The sequence below is a fragment of the Sminthopsis crassicaudata genome, chromosome 4, assembly GCF_048593235.1.
Source record: "Sminthopsis crassicaudata isolate SCR6 chromosome 4, ASM4859323v1, whole genome shotgun sequence".
NCBI lineage: Eukaryota > Metazoa > Chordata > Mammalia > Dasyuromorphia > Dasyuridae > Sminthopsis > Sminthopsis crassicaudata.
Genome location: NC_133620.1, coordinates 383,774,027 through 383,794,945, shown reverse-complemented (window position 1 = coordinate 383,794,945; position 20,919 = coordinate 383,774,027). Strand labels below are relative to the sequence as shown.

General features: G+C 34.4%; 1 protein-coding gene across 4 annotated transcripts in view; it reads left to right on the top strand.

Annotated features, from left to right (window-relative positions):
- Window positions 1-20,919, top strand: part of PCNX2 (pecanex 2) — a 370,349-nt gene that overhangs the window by 172,548 nt on the left and 176,882 nt on the right. The window lies entirely within an intron of this gene.

Below are 20,919 nucleotides of genomic sequence, written 5' to 3'. Positions count from 1 at the left end.
TAAATGCTATGATTCAGACTTTTAAATTAAGTTCTTTAGTAAAATCTATAGTAAGTATAGTAAACTAGGTGATACAGTGGATAATGTCAGACCCAGAATCAGGGAGACTCAATTTTCTGAGATTACATCTATTCTCAGAAACTTTATTAGCTGTGTGACCCTATGCAAGTCACTTAACCCTGTTTGCCTCAGTTTCCTCATCTGTAAAATGAGCTGGAGAAGGAAATGGTAAATCATTTCAGTGCCTTTACCCAAAAAGCCACAAATGGGGTCACAAACACATTACTGGAAAATGACTGAACAAGATAACTCTATCATCCATACTTTGTAGAGCATGGGATTCATTTAAGGGAGTTGAGGTTATATTTCCCTAAGTCCATAACAAGTAAAAATATTATTGTAAAATAACAAATGTGATAGATTTGGAATGAGGAAACCTAGGTTCAAATCCTCCCTCTAATACTAACTGTGTAGCAATGGGCAAATCACATAAATTTCAGCAACATCATCTATTAAGTATGTACAATAATATTTGAACCTACCTAAAAGAAGTATAGAGAAACATTTTTTATAAACTTTAGAGTTCAAAATGGATTTGTGATCTGATTAAAAGTTATATCATTTAAAAAACAGAAGGGAAGATGATCAAGACAGTCAGGTGGGGAAGTGGATAGAGTGCAGGACATGAAATTAGGAAAACTTGAGTTGAAATCTAGCCTCAACCACTTATTAGCTGTATGACCCTAAGATAGACTAACTCAATTTCCCCTTATAAAATGGTAGATTTGTCAGATTTTGTGACATTTAAGATGGTTTCAAGTGAAGTGAGATAGAGTTTCTCTTTTAAAATATTAATCTGTAGCTTGCGATTTGGATGGAAGGCATCTAAAAAGCCATCCATCTCATGGATGTCAGATTTTTCATGAAGTGTAAACAAGATGCTATTTGTAAAACATTTTATAGACCCTAAGTAATAAATACTAATTAGTTGTGTAGATAAGATAGGTATCTTTTATAAGAAACAATCATAAAAAGTACAATAAAGTTTAGTTTCATAAAACTGAAGTTCTTTTGCATAAATAAAATCAACATGAGAAATATTCTTTTAAAATGACTTTGATGAGTCATCCAACAGTTATAAAAAAAACAAAACAAATATTTAAGATTATTCCTTAATTGATATAAATGTAAACAAACTTCTCAAAAGAAGAATTGCAAACTCCTAACAATCATAAGAAAGATTATTCCAAATGATTAATAATAATTAATAATAATAATACACATCAAAAAAACCTTTATTTTATAGACAATAATGTGACAACATTTGGAAATGATCAATATTGGAGGAGCTATGGAAAGGTATCCAATTGAGCTTTGGATGGTTAATTCAAAATAGCAATTTGGAATCATGCTAAAAATTAAAATGATGCAACCATAGTCTTTAATCCAAAGATCCTTATGCAAGGCATATACTCCCTAAAAGCCAAAGACAAAAAGAAAGATCCCATATGCATTAAAATATTCAGAGAAGTACTTTTTAAAAAAATCAGCAAAGAACTAGACATAAAGTAGGTAGCCTTCTAATGGGAAACACTGAAAAAAGTTATGTTATACAAATGTAATGGAATATTAGTGCACTAAGAAATGATGAATATAAAGAATTCAGAGAAACATGAGGAATGAAGCAGAATGAATAATATGTTTATGAATAAGCATGCCTAGGAATACAATATGTATTAATTAATTAATGGAAATGAAAGACGAAACAGCAAAACTGAAGGCTATGTAATTCTGCCCATTGAGCTTAGTCCTGAAGAATGAGTAAAGGTATTTCTTTCCTTTATTGCAGAAGTGGGGTATTTATGTAGGGGCTAATTATTTGAATTATTAGGCATTGCCTGACTTAAGTAATATGTAGGTAAGTTTGGTCAAAATCCCACCTGATATTATTTATTATAAAAGATGGATGACTATATGGGGTATGGAAGGAAAGAGGATATACTTGAAAATAAAGGTACTAGAAAAACAACTTTAGAGCATTATGGAAATGTGAGTTGTTATTGTAGGCTGTGCAAAGCATAACATCATTTACCATTAACATATTTGAATGAGGGGCAAGTGGTATGAGAGGAAGCATAAAAATGGAAGGGCTGGCAGAGGGAAGAACATATAGCACCAGAAGAAAGGGAGAAAGTCAAAGTCACTGAGCAGAAACTGAGAACACTTCATTCAGACAATAACTGTCCTGGGATTTGAAAAAGAGCCAAAGGAACAAATGGAATGATGGAAGTAGGCAGCTCACTGAGCTTGTGGCTATTGTCACATCTGAAAGAAAAAGATACATCATAGTCTATTTGAGGAAAAGCCTTTTTTCCACACAGGCAGAGGTGCCCTGCCTAAATACTAACTGGTTCCTACTGTTTCCATTTCAGTGATTTAACTACTTCTCTCTTCATGGGAAATTAGGAAAACGTCAAGATGATTCAGTGGATAAAGTGTTGGACTCAGAGTCAGGAACACCTGATTTCAAATCTTGCCTCAGACACATATTAACTATGTGATCCTGGACAAGTCACTTGATCTCTGTTTACTTCAGTTTCCTCAACTATAAAATGGGGATAATAATAGTACCTGCCTCCCAGAGTTGTGAGGATCAAATGAGAGAATATTTGTAAAGCTCTTAGTACAATGTCTAGCACGCAGTAGATGCTATATAAATATTAATTATTATCATTTTAATTTCTCTCAGCCTGAATTGCCTAATCTATAAAATAGTAATAATCATATCCCCAATTTCAAAGGGTTGCTGTACAAATCAATTAAAATAACAAATGTAAAGCAGTTTGCAAATCTTAAAAGGCTTATAAGTGTGAATTATTATTATTATTATTAATTCTATATATCAATGATTCAATTATCTCTTCAATAAGGGTACTTCCTTCCTTCACTAGTGGAGGTCACAACTTATACATGAATTTCCTCCCATAAATCTTCTACAGTAAGTATACCTAAGTGCCCTAAGGGCCTTCTTGTAGCTCCCTTAGCAATAATCTTCTTACCTTGTGAAACAGCTTTTAAAAATTTTAACAGATACTTTGTATTTTGGCATCCCTCATTTTACCTATTCTTCATGGGGAAGTGGGTAGCATAGATTTGGGTTACTTGCTTTGCTGGACTAATTTTGAGGGTTTTTCCTTCTCTTAGGAGACTCATATTGGGGGGAGCTAGACAAGGATGTTGACAGACTATAGGAGAGACTGAAATAAATTGAGCTGCTTTGGATTCTTTAATTAAATTGAGTTCAGATAAGATTAGAAGTAGCTAATGTTCTTTTCCATCTTAACTCCCAACATTCACCTATTCTTAATAAGAAGAGTTGTAGATTTTAGTAGAAAGAATATTAGGTTTGGAGGAGGCAAAGGTCTGTGACTCAAGCCTTGACTCTGAAATTAAGCCCTTGAGGTTCTCAGTATTAACATTTTATGATCAGTAAAAAGGGGAAGGTGGAGAGATCTTTAATGTCCCTTCTAACTCTATAGTTTGTTATGATTCAATTCAAGATTCAAATGAACATATGTTGGTGGGTCCATTTTTGTCAATAGCCTCTATATAGCACAGCCTTAGGAAGGTATGTATAGGTTTGGAAATCTGGGCTGTAATAAAGATTGTTTTGCATAAATAATTTATTTTTTCAAGTAGCTAGGTGGGACAATGAACAGAGTACAGGGCCTGGACTCAGGAAAACTCATCTTCATGAGTTCAAATCTGACTAAATACTTATTAGTTGGGTAAACCTGGGCAAGTCACTTAACCCTATTTACCTCAATTTCCTCATCTGTGAAATGAGCTAGAGAAGGAAATGGCAAACCATCCCACTATTTTTGCCAAGAAAACCCCAAATGGGATCATGAAGGGTAGGACATAACTGAAAAATAACTGAACAAAAATGTATTTTTCTTTTATTATCATTTTTACAAGAAGGATCACATCTGGTCCAATATAATAAAATTTTAAAAATCAGATAATGCAATATAATAAATCAAAGAAATCAGATAGATAATTCAAAATAGGATTATATTCAAAGTCAGTACTTTGGAACTACGCAGATTCATCTCTAATAATTCTTCAATGTTTGGAGCCTATTTATGTAGGTTGGTCATTATTACTTCCTCCTCTTCCTCACCTACATTCCTTGTCTTTTTTTAGATCCCTCCAGAAGTTATCCAGCTAAAATTCAACCCAGTCAACCATAAAATTTAACAAGAAAACTATGCTAAAATAGTCTGTTTTATCATAAAATCAAGTAATATTAAAGTTGAGAAATTAGCAGGTCTAATCTCAGGAAAAGGAGGCTCAGAGTGGTTTAAGTGACTTTCCTGAAGCCTCCCAGCTAGTCATTAGCAGAGGTTGGATTTCATCTACTCGTAGAATACTCTCTTTTCTCTGACACCTTGATTCACATCTAGGGCTATAGGGGCCTTGGCTCTCTGTGAAAATTTGTTGTAGGTAGTCATGCTGAGGTTCTCTTTATCACTGAGCAGTCATAACTAGTAAGACCATTAAGCTTTGCACCAGGGTAAAAAATTTAAAGGACATTGACAGTGTTAATTGGCAGACTTAATTTGTTTCTTCAAACTTGCCCCTTGCCTTCCTTTCATGGTAGCTATCTCAGCCCAGGGTACTCTTCTTCCCCCTAAAATCTGGGAAATTTAGAAAGTCTACAATCACCATCTAGAAGACAATAGAATTCTACAATCATTATCTAGATTATGGCAGACTTCCTTCAAACTTCTTTCGAACTCCCCCACTGCCACTCACCACCCCCCCCAAAAAAAACAAAAAAAACATAACCTGGGTCCTCTGCTGCCTAGTACTACTTCTCATAATCCTTCCTCAAGATACTTTTCCTTCTTCATCAGTTGAGCTACACACTCCAATCCCACCCTCCCGTTACTTGTTCTAGATACAAAAATCTTATCTTATGAATCTAGATATACATGTAATTTTTTTTGGCCACCTGGAACTGTGATTTCATTGGTATATGGAGCTCAATAGCAGCTTGCTCCACCAGTGTAGATCATAAACTATTCTCTATGAAAGAGCATGGGGAGAATAAGTAACTTCTCTAGCATCCTACAGTCAGTGCTTGTAAGAGGTAGGACTTGTGAAACATATCTTTCTGATTCTGAATTTAGCTTATCAACTCCATCCCATTCTGCTTCTATTCTGGCCATAATCCCATAACATTGGAGCTTTAGACTATGTTATGGGAACTACTCAGATGAGTTTTCTCCTTATCATATCAAAACAAAGCCTTCACCATCCTTCTAGGCTACCAGCTCCAAACATGCTGTTTTACTCAACTTTCCCTCCAACCTTTTGCAGTTGCCCTTTATATGCTGTCTTCTCTCTAAGAATGCAAACTCCTTATGAGTAGAGTCTGTTCTTGCTTGTATTTGTATAATAACTTTTAGCACTGGGTACATAATAGGTGCCTAATAAATAATGTATCTATCCATCATCTATCTCTATTACTATTCACTGCCCATGTTGCCTTTCTGTGAATATACCTATGAATGATCCTTAATAATAAGAGAATAATGTCCATCATGCTTTTATTACAAAATCTCAATTTCTTAGAGGTCAAAAGAAATATAGAAAAAAAGAGCAGAACTAGATTTTATACTCTAGCCTTACAAGATTGTTTTAAATAAGTAAGTATATACCTATTTATGTATATATAAAGACATATATACATATGTGTTTATGTGTATATGTGAGTATATAATTTCCATCCCTAAATTATAGAGGTTCTACAAGGTTCTGCTCTCATCTCTCTTGTCTAGTCTTTCTTTTTTGGTGAATTAATCTACTCCTATAGCTTTATTTATCACTTCTATAACTGAATACCAAAATCTGTGCCTCTGACTTTAGAGGTTGTTGTTTGTTCTTCATTCTCAAACACAACCATGACATTAGGGAGGTGATGCTATGACATGCAAGTGAATTGTATTTAAGAGAGGGAGGGCTGTGCAAGATCATAGCCTCATTTTTCCCTCCAGAGCCATGAGGTCCAATGACAAGATATAGATCAAGAGAACTGGATATGAAACTGGATGAAATGGGAGACCTTGCACTTTTTAAACTAAGGTCTTTAACGGGTCTCAGTTTGACTGAGGCTACATTCATTCAATGATTTAAAGCTAGGTAGCAATTGAGACAAAGAATCACATTATTTCTTTCTAATTCCCATCCAGAGAATCATTCCTTAAAACAAAGAAGAAAAATGATGTTTAAAAACCCATTCTTCAAAACAAACCAACATATCAAGTAATTCCTACATTAGAAACAGTGTCCCACCCATCCCCATATTCCTCCTACTTTTGATAAATTTACAATCAACTTAGTGTGATATCAAAATGCTATACCATTTTAATGTAAAAAGCATTATATGATATAACAGATCAAAAAGAAGTAATCAACCCACTCCCCACTGAATCCTAAGAAAGTAAATTGAAGCATCTATCATTTTTGCCAGTTCAGCACTTTACCTGCCTAACCAGTGTAGTTGTTTAGCCTTTAGGCATGTGCTTCTCTGTTTATTTAAAAAGCAGGCTCAAGGGGGAAATAAACCAGCACTTAAATAGCTTAGGCTAAAACAATGGGCCAAATCCAATAAGTCGAAATTTAATAATGATATATGTAAAGCCCTTTACTTGAGTTAAAAAATCAACTGCACAAGTACAAAAAAGGGAAAAGTCTAGCTAGATGACAATTGGGAAGAGAGAGGAGATGAATCCTAGTGGTTTTGGTGGATTGCAATCTCAAGATGTCAATAGTATGACATGCAGCCAAAAAACCTTATATGATCTTGGGTTGCATTAACAGAAGCATAGCTGTGAAAGACCTTCTGTCCATCTGGGGTATTAGTATCTGGAGTTTTCTGTTCACTTTGAGGGTCACATTTTAGAAAAGAGATTCACCAGCTGGAGTAAGTTCAGAAGAAAGAGACCAGGACAATTAAGGAACTTGAATCTCTGAGGTTTGATTTCATTTGTCAGTTTGAGTTTACTGGGAATATTTATCCTGGAAAAGAGAAACATTACCAGTCTTCAAGTATTTGAAAGATAATCAATTAAGAGATAAATATTTTAAGCACCTCCTATGTCCTACTCATCACTGGGGATACAAAAAAATGGCAAAAGACAGTTTCTGAGCTCATATCTAATGGAGGAAACAACGTGAAAATAAAAGTATTCAAACCAAGCCATATATAGGCTAAATAGGAAATAATTAACAGAGGGAAGGCAGTAGAATTTGGAACTTATAGAAGCAGTAGCCCTAGATGCTAAAATTAGAGTTCCATATATGAAAGCTGAGATAGGAAGATTTCAACTTATACTAAGAAGATTTTTTTTTTCATTTCATATGCATCTGTCTAGAAGTGGAATGGACCACCACTAAAAGATTGTAGCTTCTCTGCCATTTAAAGGGTTGAATGATAGAGTGTTTTCTGCTTTCTGTGTACCCCTAACCCTTCTCCCAAAGTTAACATGTAATAATTAACCTGAAGTACACCAAGTACATTTTTACAATGCCTGAGCTGATATGTGTATGTTCTAATAGTTGAGGACTGACAATAAAATTGAATTATTTTAGTCCCAAAATATATTTTATAGGCATGATCATTATGGAAAGTCATTCCCATTTTTTTAAATGTAGGGGACTGGGTAAGGAAAATATAGGAAGTAAATATAGTAAAATAGAAAGAACACCAGCTCTGAATTCAGAAGACCTGTATTCAAATCCAGTCTCAACATTTATTAGCAGCATGAATTTGGGCAAATAACATTCTTTGGTTTCAGTTTCTTTATCTAAAAAAGCTAGATAATTCCTATGGACTCTTCTAGCACTAGTGTGGTGATCCTGGGTGGAAATAATACCTGTGTGCACACCCTCACACATGTATGTTATTTTTGTGTATGAGAGAGAATTGAAGTTGAGAATCATCCAGTGCACAAGGGGAGGATATATGGTGAATGTGATTAGTCTGCAATACATCAAAGACAAGGACTTCTCTAGGAAAAAGAGCATAAAGGACATCATCAGAGAAATCTAAATTGGAAAACTAGGTGAACAGCAAGAGTAAAGGATTGCCAATGTGCTCCACTGGTAACCTCATATCATAAGAACATGAGGGAGGTTCCCAGTACACATGGTGGCCATGCATGATGAGTTTATGGAAGGACATGGACAGGAATTTAATAGGACAAACAGACATAGATGAGTTCTGATTTGCATATTTGGAAGGAATATCAAAATTAATGAACTATTTGATTGTAGATCAAATAGATATATAGAAACATAGATAAGTATAGTGTATATATATAATATACATATATGTACAAATGGAGAAAGATGACATGTGTTCATATAAAAACATATGTGTATATTATGTACGTTTATGTATTTATATAATATTCTGAATTATGTTTATCTGTATTTCCTATTTCTAAGATTACCTACTTCTTAAAAGAAGTGGTTATATTTGATGGATTTCTGTATTTACATCTTGCTCCTAACACCAATGCCTCACACAACATGATTTCTTAATATTTATAATTGAATTAATGAAAGAAAAATAAAAAAATTTAATATACGTCTCTGGTATTATTTTACCGACTCCCACTCCCAGTGGCAAACTGGGATACTCAAAGTTTTCCCTTATAGTCCTAGGAAATCAGGGAGATAAGACAGACTATGTGGCATGGTAAATAGGGGGATAGGTCAACAATCAGTAAGACCTGAGTTCAAATCCAGTTCCAAATACTACCTGTGTGACCTTGAGCAAATTATTTAATTTCTACCTCAGTTTTTTCAACTACAAAATGGAGATAATTATAACACCTACTTCCTAGGATTATTGTCAGGATCAAATGAGATAAATTTATTAAATGATTAACAAATAGTAGGCACTTAATATATACTTTGCTTTTTCCCCCCTTCCTTCTAGAATTGCCACTGAAAAGCCTCTATTCATGCTCCTTGCTGATTATCAATTTTGGGAAAGAATATTTATTAATGTAGTTAATAAAAAAAAATTGATACAAAAACATTTCCTCTACCCCACTAAGTTCTGTGGAACATTCTCTCACATATGTGTGTGTGTGTATGTGGATACACACACACACATATGTCTGTTAATATTTGAATACAAAGATGATAAATCTCACACATAGTATGTATGTAACTGAAGGGGTAACCTGCAGCTATAAATTACTGGAAGTCTTTTTCTCCCTTTGTAGAATCCTCATGAAATTCCTCTTCAATAGAGTACTATCCTACATCTAATTTTCCTAATTTATCTTACTCTTATCATCCATAGCTATTCAGGACAAGTCTGATTCTCTTTAACCAATCACACAAAACTTCTTTGGTGACTCTTCAGCTTTTATCCAATCATTAAAAGATTTCATTCCTCTGAAACTGATGAAAAACTTATTCAACCTATTTTATACTTTTAAATGATTGATTCAACTGAGATATTAGGGATCTCTATGTTTATATCACTTGGAGTGGGTCTTTTTCATCTTTTATTTTTTTACCACAATCATTTCTCCTCAATGCCTTTGTCCCTATTAAAACTTAACTTGTAAAAAGAAAAACATTTCAGGACTCACCAAGATGGCAACTAAATACATCTAACAGGTTATACAATACTGCCCCATCTCTCTACTGAAAGAAGGGAGATTATTTATTAATGTTCATCACAGTTCAACTATATTTTAGTGTTGTTATTGTTCACATCATTTTACTCATTCTATAGATTATTTATTACAAATGTCTTAGTTATGCTTTTTTTACCCTACATCACTTTACTCAAGTCTTCTATTTATCTGAATTATTCATATTCATCATTTGATATAGAACAGTAATATACCATGATATTCATAATCCACAAATTGTTCAAACATTACCAACTTTGTTTCAAGTGGTTTGCTTCCACAGAGTGTTGATATAAATGTTTGATTAAGAAGACCTCTAACATTGGGTTAAACAAGTTTAAAAAGTAAACTTACCTTTTCTAAATTTGGGTTTTGGACTCCCTCTTCTTAACTCAATAATTTATTTCCAATTTAACTTCATAATTCTATATTGAGTTAAATTGCTTTTACAAATTTAGAAAATCTTGTTTGTATGTAAGCTGGCATGAGCCTTATTAACATGCCTTTTACTATGCATATTTCAATTTATAATTTAATTCAGCCTTGCAGATAAATATTCATATACTAGCTCAACATAAAATTCGACAATCTGCCAAAGACTTTATTGGTCTTTCCACACATCTTAATAAGTGACATCTAGATAATACCTTATGGTTGCAAAGCACTTCATACTATTACATTTGATCTTCACAAGCCTAAAAGGCAGTTATTATAGGCATTATTATTTACCTTTTATAGATATAGAAATGGAGGTTTAATGAGGATAAATGTCTTGTCTGTGATCACATAGCTAATATCAGAGGTGAGATTTTAAATATAGATCTTCTTGACTAAAGAACAGCCTGATATCTCCTGTGCTATGCTATCTTTCTTCTACTGTTCAAATGGCATACATAAATATATAACTATATACAATTTATTATGTGCATAATACAAATATATTATATAGTATATATCATTGACACACTATAAAATAGCATATGATATATACATATATAATGTTATATTACCATGTATTATTATGTATATTATTATGCTAATATCATGCCTATAATATTATGTAATATATTGTATATATAAATTATGTGTGTGCATGTATGTACACAGCAGGAACACTGCACATATATCATCCATTCCACATTCATGGACTTCTGGTGCCTTTCTAGATACCTGGATTTCCACAAGCCACTTATAGTATATTCCTATCAATTTCTGATTGTTTCCAATACCCTTAAACACTCATTTTTTTTCTTTACAATCCTTTCTATTTTGCCAGTAGAAAGAGCACTGGCAAAGAAATAAAGAACCTGGCTTCTTGTCCTTTTTCTGTCTACTCACACAGCTGCTCTATGTCTAATTTTCTTTGTCCTTAAAGGGTGATAGTCTTGCTACCTGACTCATAAGAGTACCATAAAAATTTAATCAATTGAAATTATTATGAAAGTGCTTTGGAAGATTTAAAGGTCTATAGAAATACAAGATATCATTACAGGAACTTTCTGAGTCCCAAACACCAGATTGATCAATGTCTCATGCATTTGCAAGAGCAGACAACATTGTAGATTCACTTTTCACGAAAAAATTTCACAGGAAAAGGGGAGGAAGACAAATAACTGAGAGCAGGGGGAAAGAGTTTGTTCTTACATTTCACATTGAAAACAAATTTATAAATGGTGGCTAAGTTTCAGTTAGCCTTCAAAACACCATATAACTCCAAAATATGCATATGGTCTGGTAGTTCTGGATACTTTTGTGGTTGCCCTTTTTTTGTAATAATGAAATACAAGATTTTTTTTTCTCCATGCTGTTTGATATCCTCCAGTCTTTCATTTACCTTCAGAATCAGTCCCTCGGTGGCCTTAAAATAATGTTGCCTGCAGGATAGACTTGTTCTACATATACTTCATCTAGTCCAGCTGCTTTTCCCATATTTCTTTTTTGGAGCACCGTTACCACTTTCTCAGGTAGCACATCTGGAACTATAATGTTATATTCCAAATGCAGAAGGTTCACTTGGATGGTGAAAATATTTTTTTCATCTTTAAAAATCTTTTCTATTTTTCTTCTATTTGTTTTCTTCTCAGGTTCACCCTTAAGCTTATTTTCCTTCTAGTATTTCTGGTTTACAAGGTGATACTGCTTATATTGTTTCACCATTCTTCTCCATAGGATATTACAAATAAGTTTATTTTCGAAACTTCTGTTGCCCTTAACTGCCATATCTCTGCTCTTGGCAAGGAAGCTAAGTTTTTGCTAGCTAAAGCAGTTTCTGGGTTCTTTGGGGCCCATTATGACAATTAATTTACTTTGGATAAACTTTTATAGGAAATTGTTATAATACTGTTGGTGTCTGGGAACCTCACTACCATTTATAACATTGTTTTTATGGAAAAAAAATGTTTTCAGTTCCAAATAATTAGCTTAAAGAACTTTTTAAGAAAAAATATTTAAAGTTGGGAATTCTATTAATTATTATTATGACCACCATCCCTAGCAATCTTATTTTCTGTTCATTCCCTTCCTCTGTCTCATCCACCCACATTCTTTGTAGACCAATTCACTGTCTCTCATTCTAGTCCAATCTCCTTCTAATCCATTGGGAAATTTCTGTCGGTATTCAAAACAGTCACAGCAAAGGGGATTGACATCAGAGTCAGATTTGTGTTAAGATGGAAAAAAGAAAAGCTGAATCCAGTTACCTCAATTTCAAGGGGATTCAGAGAAAAGACAAAAATTTTGTGTTTTCTTCATGTAATAGTAGAAAGAGGCAAGCTAACAGATAAAGCTTATCAGTCAGCTGCCATGTTGACCATACACTACCTCTCTGACAAGTCACAGGGCAGATACACACACACACATGTATATATATATATATATATATACATATATATATATGTATATATATACATATATATGCATACACACATAAATACATACTCACTGAAATAATTCAAATCTAATGATAATTTAGCATTTTGAAAATAAAATTAATTTACAGCTATTGGAGAAGGATAAAAATCTTGTGACTAAAAAAGTACCAAGTATAAATATGTATCATGTGATTTATATGCAGAGGAATATGACAACAGCTTTAGGCTGTGTATTGACACTTGATGCATAGTGAGGGACTCAAGGAAGCTGTGATGAGGAATAATGTCAGTCATTCAGCTGCATCAAGAATCTCTAGAATGAGAAATCTTGTTTCAGCCTCCCTGATTTTTGTCAGAAGGAATCACACCTGCAGTGTTTTAACACTTACATCCTTTGGTGGTATGAGAAAATGTGGCTGTGGCAGAGGACAAAATAGAAATATTGCTTTTAGTAAAGCTTTGTAACTTAAACAAAGTATGATCCATGGCTTAAATTTGCCAGAAAGCATCTTTCACCATGTCATCATGATGGAAACATTTGACCATGCCAAACTGGACTTGAATATATTTGTATAATCTTTTAGACAGGGTTTTGTTAATTGTTAGTTGTAAACACTGCCATTTGGTATTGATAGAATGCCTTAGTTTAAAGGAGAACAGAATACATTAAACTGATTCTTTTACCCAGGATTCTTTCAGTCTGGTGAGAATGAAAGAAAAGAAAACTATGATTTCCATTTTGTTTATAGGGAAGTTAGTGGAGAATGTGGAATTTAGATAATTAAATTGCATTGATCTGTGTTCTTGACATCCATGATTCTCCTTATTATCACCTTTTCTCTTTTTTAAATATTTTAAATTGATTTTATTACCAATCTATTTTGTTTTCATGGAGCAGACATTTCCCTCAAAAACATCTTAAAATGATTTTCATGTGCATTTCCCTAAAACAGTTAAGGTTGTCTAATAGAGTGATTGTGATTGATGGAATATGTGACACTGTTTTTGTAGCTTTGGATTTTTTTTAAACAGAAAAGGAGTTTATGCACTATAACTTTAAAAATTTGACCAAAATTTTGCTGACTTTTGGTGATGTCTTGATTTATGTGGTACACTATCCTTTGATTCATTTTTCTTCACTCTGCATCACTTCATACAGGTTCTCACATTTATCTTAATTCTTATTCATTTTTCCTTTTGGAGATAATGGGAGGGTGAGAGAAGGCATTTCTAAACCTTTAATTTCACTGCATGTGGAACTCTGTGTGGAAATTTCTCCATCAATGGAAACCAACATCATAATCTCTAATTTATAATCTCAACAAGTTATTTGGGGCACTAAGAGGCCCTTATTTTTTCTCTATATTTACCCAAATGTTCTAAAAACTAGTGCTTCATTCAGTATGCCAAATTAATTCATTAGGCCTAATAGATTTTTAAAATGTTAACGTGTTATATAAATATCAGTTATTATTATTAATTAATCAATAATCATTTGTTTACCAGCTATGTGCCAGGCCCTATGCTAAAAACTGGGGATACAAACAGAAATAAAAACAAAGACAGTCTCTGCCCTGATATAGCCTATAATCTAATAGGGGAAGACAATACACAAAAAGAAACTGAAATGTTGGGGGTGATAAGTAGAGAAGAAGGTACCCAACATGACAAGCAGTTTGTGGGGGTGTTCAGAGAGAAGAAGTAGCTCTGATGTGAGAGCTGCTGAGCCTTTTTTTAGGGCTGCTTTTCATTTTTGATGTCCAACTGGTCACCAACTATCATATGTGGTTCCTTGAAACTATAGCATATATAGCAGTCACATCCCATAAAACATCTTGGCAGGTGGGCAAAATCAGACTGAAGTAACCAATAGAAACCATTAGTGAGTTAGGGGTGTTAACTCCAAGAATGTGAAGACTTCCCTGGCAGAATAGATGGCTATGAAAATTTTTTAATTATAGATTTTTATTTACAAGATACATTACATGGGTACTTTTTCAGTATTGATGATTACAAAACCTTTTGTTCCATTTTTTCCCCTCCTTTCCCCCAGCCCCCTCTCCCAGATGGCAGGTAGACCAATGCAATAAGATTAAATATGTTAAATACTACATATATATATATATATATGTATATATATATATATATATATATATCAGTTATTTTGCTACATAAGAAGAATCAGACTTTGAAATAATGTACAATTAACCTATGAAGGAAATCAAAAATGCAGGCGGACAAAAACAGAGGGATTGGAAATGCAATGTAGTTATTCACACTCATTCCCCAGAGTTCTTTCACTGGGTGTAACTGGTTCTGTTCATTATTGAACAAATGGTACTGATTTGGTTCATCTTATTGTTGAAGAGAGCCATGTCCATTAGAATTGATCATCATATACTATTGTTGTTTAAGTATGTAATGATCTCCTGGTTCTGCTCATTTCACTCAGCATCAGTTCATGTAAGTCTCTCCAGGCCTCTCTGGAATCATCCTGCTGGTTGTTTCTTACACAATAATATTCCATAACATTCATGTACAACAATGTATTCAGCCATTCTCCAATTGATGGGCATCCACTCAGTTTCCAATTTCTCACCACTACAAAGAGGGCTGCCACAAACATTCTTGCACATATAGGTCCCTTTTCCTTCTTTAAGATCTCTTTGGGATATAAGCCCAATAGAAACACTGCTGGATCAAAGGATATGCACAGTTTGATAACTTTTTGAATATAGTTCCAAATCACTCTCCAGAATGGCTGGATGTATTCACAATTCCACCAACAATGTATCAGTGTGCCAGTTTTCCTACATCCCCTCCAACATTCATTATATTTTCCTGTCATTCTAGCTAATCTGAGAGGTGTGTAGTGGTATCTCAGACTTGTCTTAATTTGCATTTCTTTAATTAATAATGACTTGAAGCATTTTTTCATATGGCTAGAAATAGTTTCAATTTCTGTTTCTGAGAATTGTCTGTTCATATCCTTTAAACATTTATCAATTGGAGAATTGTCTGATTTCTTATAAATTAGAGTTAATTCTCTATATATTTTGGAAATGAAGCCTTTATCAAAACCTTTGACTATAAAAATGTTTTCCCAGTTTATTGTTTCCCTTATAATCTTGTCTGCATTAGTTTTGTTTGTACAAAAGCTTTTCAATTTGATATAATCAAAAGTTTCTTTTTTGTGATCAATAATGATCTCTAGTTCTTCTTTGGTCACACATTCCTTCCTCCTCCACAAGCCTGAGATGTAAACTACCCTATGTTCTCTAATTTATTTATCCTCTCATTCTTTATGCCTAGAGCATGAACCCATTTTACCTTGTCTTGGCATACAGTGTTAAGTGTGGGTCAATGCCTAGTTTCTGCCATACTAATTTCCAATTTTTCCAGCAGTTTTTGTCAAACAATGAATTCTTATACCAAAAGCTGGGATCTTTCGGTTTGTCAAACACTAGATTATTAAAGTTATTGATTATTTTGTCATGTGAACCTAAACTATTCCACTGATCAACTAGTCTATTTCATAGCCAATACCAAATGGTTTTGGTGACCTCTGCTTTATAATATAGTTTTAGATTTGGTATAGCTAGGCCACCTTCATTTGATTTTTTTTCATTAGTTCCTTTGAAAGTCCTGACCTTTCCCCCTCCCCAGTATTAAACTTATGGGCACCACTTGCCTCATGCAGCTCTCCCTCTTTAGAACCGCTCCCACTTTGAATCCCTTCCCCTTTTTTAAACTTTTCCCTTATTACTCTTTCCCTTTTCTCTTTTCCTCTCCCACTTTTTTAATGAGGTGAGAGAAGTTTCTCTGTAAACCAAATATGTCAATTATTTTCTCTTTGAGCCAAATCTGATGAGAATAAGATTCACACATTCCTTCTCCTCCCTAAATTCCCTCAGATATGATAGGTTTCCTTTGCCTTTTCATGGGATGTAGTTTCCCTCTTTTAATCTCCCCTTTTACCTTTTTTCTGAAACTATCCCATTTCCAATTCTACTTCCCTTTTTTATATTATATCAGTAATGTAAAGGGCTACAACTGTGCAGATGCAAGGTAACCTAGCACTTAAGGCTAATTACCAATTGGACAATTCTCTATTAACATGTTTGGAGGATGACCCCACTTAACTATTCTGTGCTGGCTCGATCAGTGGGTGTGGACAAAGAAGGGGAAGTGAGATCAGTGGGTGGAGTAGTAGAAGGAGATTCATTCTTTGGTGGTAGAGAGAGAGGAAAGAGGTGGAGAGATTCCTATATCAAATCCCCTGAGAGCGACCCCAAAAGAACAAGAAGAAAGACTTTTGCTTATCCTGACTCTGGCTGATTCCAAGATATCCAGGGTCACAGCATAGTAAAATCAAATTATACATGCACTCTTTATGTATATCCATAACAGAAATACAGTTTCCAGGTCTGTTGTTTTTCCAAGTAGATATTTAACAATTTTTTTCTATTTTTTCTTTTTTCTTTTTCTTTTTCTTTTTTCTGTTTTTTTTTCTTTTTTTTTTTGTTTGCTTGATTAATTCTTGATGTCTCAAAGAATCATTCATTTCTATTTGTTCAGTTCTGATTTTTAATGAGTTATTTTCTTCATTAGCTTTTTTTACTTCTTTTTGTATATGTCCAATTGAATTTTTAAGTGAGTTGTTTTGCTCTGTGGAATTTTTTTTCCATTTCACTAATATTTTTTTTAACTGAGTTATTTTCTTTTTCCAATTCACAAATGCTACTTTTCTAGGAGTTCTTTATCTTTTCCAATTCACAAATTCTGTTTCCCTGGGGGTTCTTTACCTTTTCCAATTCACATTTCAGGAAGTTGTTTTCTTTTTCCACTTTAAGTGAATTATATGCCTTTTCTGTACTCTCTTGCAGAGCTTCTCTTTCCTTTCCCCATTTTTCTGCTAGCTCTCCTTTAAGATCTTTTATAATTTTTTTCTAGGAGAATCTTGTGTGATGGGGACCAGGTTACATCCCCCTTTGGGGTTTTGTCTAGAACAGGGGTTCTCAAACTACAGCCTGCCGGAGGACCAGATGCAGCTGCTGAGGATGTTTATGCAGCCTGAGGGGTTATGGCAAATGGCCTGAGGGGCAGAGACAGAGTGTGAGGTTTTGTTTTTACTATAGTCTGGCCCTCCAACAGTCTGAGGGACAGTGAACTGGCTCCCTATTTAAAAAGTTTGAGGACCACTGGTCTAGAGACTGTCTGCTATTAGTTTCTTTGGGGTTAAAAACCTCCTCTCTTTCTGTATAGAAACTATCAATGGTTAACATAAGCTTGGCTTTTTTACTCATCTTTATAAAAGCCTTTGGGGTCTGCCTTCAGGGCAAGGAGGTTCCCAGCTTCCTCTGCCGAGCAGAGGTAGATATATGGACAAAGCTGTTCTGCAAATTGATTGCTAAGAGTGGCTGAGCTGCATAAGTGCCCTGGGAAGAGCCCCACACAGTGGAAATACTACTGCCTTGGGAAGAGCCCCACCTTGTGGATCACCAGCTACCCTGGGGCTAGTGACTGAGCAGTGAAAATGTCACTGCCCCGGGCAGAACCCCACTGTGTGGATCAGTGGCTGCCCTGGGAAGAGCCCCATACTGGAAGCATTTCTGCCCTGGGAAGTACAGCCATGGTGCAGAAGTTCTATTTTCCCAGGCAGAGCCCTCCCACTGTGTAGATTTGTGGCTGCTCTGGGCAGAGCTCCCCCCTACCCAGCAAATTTGTGGCAGTCCCAGTAGAGCCCCATGTTGCAGAATAGGGCTGCAGGCCTGTGCTATGGTCTATGCTGACTCACTTTTGGTGCTGCGTGGATGTAGCCAGATCCTGTTAGATTCTGGCGGGTTTTTTTGCAGTACACTCTACCTTTGTACTTTTTGTAACTTTTCTGCTGATCTACTGCTTTGCAACCAAAGCAGAGCAGCCAGCCTGTGGTAGAGTCCTTCCTGCAAATTCTCCACCCATGGAGATCACCCCCACCCCAGTGTGCTAGCTTCTGGTTCTATCTCCCTATCTGTGCTGACCTTCTCCCACTGATCAAGACAAACCTTTTCTGGTGATCTTCCAAATTATCTTCTACTAGTAATTTGTTATACTCCTAGTATTCATGGATTTTGCCAATCAAGCACTATTTCTGAGGTAATTTGGTAATTAGTAGTGAGGGTAAGAAAGGAGTTTAGAATGACACATATATCTTCTCTGCCATCTTGGCTCCACCCCCCAGAACATTTTATTTTTTAATGGGGCATGAAAAGGAGAAGTAAACATTATGGAGAATTTTGATTAGCAAAGATGCCCAAGTCATCCACTGCATTCAGAACCATCACCAGTTGTCTTGCCTTTTGATGCTGGGCTTTAATGTTTCAGGGAGAGAGAGTGAGGGGGATAGCTTTGTGCAGCTCTGCCTCACTTCAATTCACTGCAAGTCAAGACATCATCCATGATGTCCTCATCAAAATCAAAGGACAAACAACAGCTGAGGGGAGATGAGGAGAAAAACTATACTGAGCTCCTTCCTTAAATAGAGATCATAGAGTCCATGACTCTAATTTCTAGTCTGAGAAGCATCTTGTTGGAAATTGGAGCATCTCATTAATCTCGAATTCTTTTGTGGAATTCAGATAGAAATAGTCTAAGGACAAGTTGCTATTCTATTGCTCTTTTACATTTTATACACTGTAGACTCCTGTAAAGGAAGATAAAAATGACTACTTTTTGCATCTAACAATATTTCACTGTCAGCTCATCTGCTGTGAACTCACTAAAAATATCTTTGGTTCAACTCCAGGAACAAGATGGCAGAGATGACATATGACTATGTCTTATTCTTCTATGACATATCTTCTTCTTGGTCTCTATAATTTGAAAGCTTTTCATTACATGTAATTTGAAAAATATAAGTAGTTAGCATGAGAATACATATTAAAAATACTGGTTTTTTTATTTTTATGATAAATATTATATCCAGAAAGTTGCAGATAGCAACTTCTATTTTTAATGATATCCCTGTTCGAATGCAGCTTATTTATTTAATTTTCAAAGATATTTTGAAGTCTGTTTTTTGTCATATTGGAGTTTGTAGTCTATTTTTTATAAAGACTAAGAAATTTTTTTGCATAATTGTAGCCACTGACTGTCTTTCTTGGTATGCAGTATATGTTACATTTTGGTACCCTGTGATGATGTACTTCACAGTTTCCATGATTTCATCACAGTCTATATTATCAGTAAATATGGGCTTACTTGAGAATAATTATTCTATAATTTATGATGGTAGTGACTTGATCCTAAATCCTTACATATGACCCTCCATTGCTATAAATAATTTCACATAGTTCAACCATTTTTCAGTGTTTTTTTTTTTTTTTGGAATTCTGTAGAAAACCATGGAGCACTTTTTGACTCCACTCTCAGATTTTAAGTGTTTTGTATGTTGTGTCCAAAGATAAACTATTTTTTTATGTTTAATAAATTCAGTTGCATGTACCAATTGTCAGCCTTATTTTTGATTTGTGCAGTTAGGTTCATTTGTTCCTGAAGGATCTCTGCACATTTTTATTCTGTTTAGCATATGTTCTAGCAACATCTATCAATGTTTTTTCTTTCTTTTTGATGTAGAAGCATAATTTTTCTATAACTGCCTTTGAGTGATGAATCCTGTATTTCATTAGCATTATAAAGGTTTTTGCTCAGACATTTGATAGATGTGAGGTCATTCACTTTAACGTACCAGAAATATACATTACAATTGATATTTCATAAGTATTCATTGCTCTGTGTTCTTCCATTTGTGTTTGATTTCAGGTACCAATTAGTCTGTTAATATATACTGTCTCAGTTTTCTCCTTGAGACCCTTATGCTTGTTGTGCTTTCCTTGGAGAATATTAAGATGTTTGTAAGCATCATCTTTCTCTATTCATTTAATTTACCCTTTGGTTTATTATTATTAATAATAAATATTTTATTGCATTCACTCCATATTTTGTAAGTCATTCCTCAATATGTGGGAATGTTTTATTTCCAGAATTTTGCTATTGTTAATAGCACTTCTGTGAGTATTGATATACCACTAGTTTGATTTTTCCCCCCTATTGCTTTGACTTTCTTGGAAGTATAAACCCATCAGTGAGGTCACTGTATTGAAGGGCATGAATAATTTATTCATTTTCTTATGTGATTCAAAACTGTTTTTTTTTTCAGGTTAGATGATGTCACAGTAAAATAGTGGATCTGTCTTCTTACATTTACTTCAACATTGAATATCTCCAACTTTCCCCTTATCTTTCAACTCAGTAATTATGAAATGATAGCTCATGATTGTTTT